General features: G+C 34.1%; 1 pseudogene; it reads left to right on the forward strand.

Annotated features, from left to right (window-relative positions):
* The first annotated feature begins 1,504 nt into the window (after positions 1-1,504).
* Positions 1,505-4,769, forward strand: LOC125847330 (uncharacterized; annotated as a pseudogene).
* Positions 4,770-5,497: the final 728 nt, after the last annotated feature.

Consider the following 5,497-nt stretch of genomic DNA (forward strand, 5'->3'; position numbering starts at 1 on the left):
CAATATAACCGAATTGAATTAAATTTGCAAATTCGGCTAAAATCTAAAATTAATTAAGGAGCTTCTTAAACTTAATGAAATGAAATAATTAACTTAATCTTAAACCGAATGATTTAAAAATATAAACTACTATATAACTAAACTAATTAACCAAATATTTAATTAAAACAAAATCTTTTTGAGATGATTTTCAAATATTTATAAATTATGCTAATTAATAATATATATATATATATATATATATATATATATATATATATTATTTAAAAGTGACAAAATTACATAAAACTAACTTGAAAATATTTTGAATTTTATAAGGTCAATTATTTCAAATCGTTTGAATATTTAAGAAGCTCGATGATTAATTTATATTGTGGAGGTCCGAAATTGGGTGTCAACAATTACTACCATTCAAACACATCATATTGCTCATATTTGACTTCATCATTCAAATAGATAATCAACAACAACCTAATGCTCAGATACCACTTTGTTTGGAAAGGCAAGCACAAAATAAATGTGCACGACAGGGCTATAGCGGAAGAAAACCCAAGTCAAAACTTTCCCTTCTATTTGAACCAAGAGAAGACAAAATAATGCAAGAACAAACTGCTTGGGCAGCAAACAAATCAACATAGCAAGAAAAATAAATCAACACACGAGACACCAAAGTTTAACGTGGAAAACCTCTTCGGTGTGAAGAGTAAAAACCACAAGGCCAAAGCTCAACTAAAATCAACAAGAGTTACAAAAGTGTTCTCCAAAATGGCCACCAACAAAGTCCCAAACAATGAGCAACACAACTACAAATAGCACCAAAAAACTAGAGAAATAAGAGAAGCAAACACCAAACTGCAATTGCTGTTCACGAGCAAAGAATATGGAGCTACAGGACTCCAAATCACTTTCTCTCAGTTCTCAATCAAAGATTAAGTTGAAAGGAACAAGTTGTCCAAAAATCAGCTCAATTGGATAAAAAACGAAGTGGGAATCGCAATTTGAACTTGGATGCTAGGGCTTCTGAGAAAATCTTCACTTTTCTCTCTATATGGTTGCTCTCAAACTCTTGTGATCTCTCTCAAATAAGACCTAAAAGAAAGTCTTACATATGCACCATAATATTGGGCTTATGGGTAAAAGTGGGATAGTCAAATTTGGGCTAAATTTATCCACAAAGGAAATGAAGGAAGATTAAAAATCTTAGACTTTTATTTATCCATATAGGAATGGAAAAAAGGCCCAAAACCCAACATTTACTACTATCAACCATTATATACTAGTTTTATAAAAACGTGTTGATTAAGTTTAATGAAAAATATAAGGTGGCCAAAAAATATTACATATCAGCTGAAATAAATCAAAATTATGCATCAACTCAGTTTTACGTGAATATCTTTCTCTATTTCATTTTCACTACACTCCACTTCATCAAGCTAGGTTTTCTTCTCCGTTCACTTTCTCGGAGAGTTTCGAATTTGCAATCGACGATAAACTCAGAGGAAAAATGACCATCGTTGTTTCGACTTCGGAGGAAGATCCGTCGCTTACCGTCGTTCGGTTCACCGCACAGATGTCATGGGTTGACGCTGACCAAGAGGTAATCTATATCTTGCTCGACAATCTTCTATCACTCGAACTGCGTCTATTTTTATTGCTTGTTTGAAAATTTATTTAGCTTAGACAGGATTCTCTCAAACGATTCATGCGTTGTAATCTAGTTTTAATTTCCTATTTCAAAAAAACTGGTGTTTTAGACAATCTGGATTTGAAATGCGGGTGGTTTAGTAAATTGTTGTATGGAATTTGTGAGGATAGATTCTAAGGCTGGAATTCTATGGCTGTGGTATTTGTATATGTTCTGAATGGATTTATATGACATGTACATAGGTTGCAGAGCATCAGGTGAGTGGGTTGTGTGCCGAGACAAAGAAATGGACAATTGAAGGAAGATGACTAGATTTGTCTTCATTGATGCTCTCTCCTACGGATTTGATATTTTCTAAAGCTTCTAAGAAAGGTAAAATTCACATTTCAGCTGATTGAAATGATCCAGAATAGTCTACACGGGAATGCCTGAGCGGTTAAGACTTAAGAGTAACAACATGGAGATTTGTGGTTAAAATCTTCGTAATTACTACACTCAGTGTGAGCCTTTCTATTCCAATCTTGGTGGGTACATTTACCCGATACGTGTGTTGTAACAAGCTGCAATAAGATTAGTCAATGTGTATACAAGCTCACCCAACACTTTTTCACTAAGACCAACCAAATATATAATCCAGAAATTCTCCATACATTATACATAATTTTCTAGAAGACAAGTTCCATCATATTTTAATAAATTCTTGAGTCAAATTATGTTATTATCTAGCACATACGGGACTTCTATCTTTGAGCAAATTGTTTAGAGGCATCTCTTCTTTCTTCATCAATGTGAAGCAACCTCTAATTGTCTGGCACAATGAAACCATCTTTTCACATGTTATGTTTTCTGAATTTTGTTTGTTTTCATTTGTTTTAATTGGTTTCTACCTCAAATCTTGAGTGCATTTTCACTATAATCTGTAACTTCGTTAAGAAACCTGAGAGTTTGGACCAAGTACACGAGATGGCAGAGCTCATATCCTTTATACTTTCTCAACAACCAAGTGATAAGCCTGCATTTCGCTTAAAAATGTATCATGTCTTGAAATTAATCACTTTAATTCCTGGAGTTTTTGTTTCTGGTGTCACAATGTGCTTTGTTCCTTCTCTCATTTCAGCTTGTTCAATCTCTACAACCTGTTGGAGAATCCTTATAGCCATTTCTTTATGTATATGGAGGCCCTTAATTTGGCCATAAATAGAAAAGTCGCTGACCATTTCTTGCCATCTTTCAAAAAGATAGATAGCTTCTTGAAAGAGTGGAATCTTGGAGTCAAAGATCAGAAGGGGCTCTTTCTTAAGATCTCAAACATTCTGAAGGAACACAAAAGGTAAGAGTGAATGAATTGTATTTTCTGGAGAAACCTGTGCTTAAAATTTTTGCATTCTTCTCTGACTCCCATCTATATTTGCAGCTCTGCAAAAACGTCTTTCAAGTTTCTTATAAAGTATTTGGAAACTTTCTCGGATGAAGATGCTTCTGCCATGAATGAGGCAAAGGAAGAAGCTCTCCATGCAATTATTGCATTTGTCAAGGCACCTTACATATTTCAGGTATGTCTATGTTCAACTGTACTCTGAAGTTGAATTGCTTGGGTAGAAAGGCAACTATTTTCTAATTTGAACAGTCTGTTGTTTTTGTTTTAGATTTCGAATCACCAAATTCTTTCTTTTCCCATGCTCTGTCGGTATCTTGTAGAGTGTGTTTTTTATGCATTGGATACGTTCTATTGCTAGCATGTAATTGTATAAGTGCATCAAATTAAACTCTTGTATTAGAGTTACCGTATACCTAATATTGGTGGGAGGTGATATGTATACTATGGAATTAGTTTGAGAGCATGAAAATTGGCCCGAACACCATGATTATCCAAAAAAAAGACTACTATTGTACGACATGATTGCCTCATCGTCACTGTTGATCTAAGTGATTTTCTAGGTAGCTGGAATTAAGCAACTAACATCATACACGGTGTGGTATGATTTTTACTATTCTAGGTAACCTACTTGCCATATTTACTCTTGACTTTTAATATGGCAGTGTGGTTTGCTAGATATGTCTGCTATAGTCCAATTAGAGAAACATGTTATACATGCTCTAGCATATCAGCTTCTGAAGATCTTTCTTGCTAGTAGGTTAGATGATTAAATGAATTTCCAGGAGGCAAATTCAGAATTATTAAAAACCTATGGTCAGTACTTGCATTTCTGCAAAATGGAACTTTGGTGTATTTTATGAGTGAACCCTTGAATTTATAATGTTGCCCTTGGCCTGATTCTTCTGGTTAATGCGGCAGGACTTCTCCATGAAGATTGTGTAGAAAAAATAAGATTATTGACCTTGGTAGATCTTGGCATGACGGAAACTGGTCAAATTCCTTATTCCATGATCAAAGACACATTGAAGGTACATTTATTGTCCATGTCTTGTAGTTTGTATTCGTGCTCCCCAGTTTGGTCGTACCATTGGTCTTTTGCTCTTTGCAGATCGATGATATTGAGGTGAAATCGTGGGTTGTTAAAGCAATTTCAGTTAAGTTACTCATCTGCAAGATAGATCAAATGAACCAAGTAATAACTGTGAGGTGTGCTTTCTGTGGTGGTCGTCCTTTATTATCATTGCCTCTGCTTTGGTTGTATAAGTTAACTCTGGTTAGTAAAGCTTTTGTTGTTCATTATTCATAACATTTTTCTTTTCCTTCGAATGGATGTTGTGCAGCCGATGTACAGAGCGTGTATTTGGGACAGGTCAGTGGCAATTGCTTTGAGCAAAGCTTGTAACCTGGAGAGTAAGTCACATTCTTCTTAAACTCTATTCATATAGTCAATTTGTGTTCTAAGAGCGGGTGTAGCTATTTACCATGATTCTTGTTGCTTCTCTTCCAGAGCTTCTAGACACATAGTGATGCAGAGAGCATATTTCTGTTATTCTCCCATTTCATCTAGTTAGATGTCTTTAACATCCAATTCTCATTTATAATGATTATTGTACTCTCCGTGTATGATTAATGTTGATGAGTATAAACTGTTTATAGGGAAATATTGCGGGTGTTATTAGTACAATTCATGCTAACAAGGTAGTTGAAGATATCACACAAACAATGCAAGGATTAGCGATCCACTGAAAGTTCAAGCAGAAATTTTGACATTATTCTTTCTGCGCCAAATTTCTCCGAATTTCTTAAGCTACACTTGCTTTTTTTTTCAAACAAGTTTACATATGTAGTTTTATAAGATTACAAGGTTTCAATTATAATTTGCAGTTGATTCCAGTATTTAAATGTCCAACTTTCAATCTTTTCGGCATCCTTGGAACATGTCTAAGAAATATAAAGGTGTCAAATTTTTTTTCTGGAGATAAAGTTGCCTCCATTGTTTCGACCTTTTAAAATCAGGAGGTGTGTTTAGAGTTGTTGTCGTTCTCTTAGTAGACAATTTGGTGTGGTGGATAAAGTGAGATAATTATGATATATTAGTACACAAAGAAGAAGAAGAAGAAGAAATCAAAAAATTTCGTAGGTAAAAAGTCTGAAGAATTACGGGTATTTATAGCCAAGAGGAACTGGTTCCGAAAGGTTGCAACCTTTCAGAATCCACACGACCATTCATGAAAGTTTGCAACCTTTCAAACGGTCATGACTGTTCTTAAAAGTTGCAATCTTTTAGAACAGTCATTTCCAACGGCTAGAAATTCAATATAAAACGGGAAAGAATTTAAATAAAATGGGTCGTGCGGATCCGAGTCGGGTCGAAACATTTTGATTAATTAACTAAATAATTAAAACGTTTTGGCCATTTAATTTAATTTAATTAATTAATTAAATAATTAACTAAATTATTAAAACAAAACTTT

This window comes from Solanum stenotomum, chromosome 12, assembly GCF_019186545.1.
Source record: "Solanum stenotomum isolate F172 chromosome 12, ASM1918654v1, whole genome shotgun sequence".
Classification (NCBI taxonomy): Eukaryota; Viridiplantae; Streptophyta; class Magnoliopsida; order Solanales; family Solanaceae; genus Solanum; species Solanum stenotomum.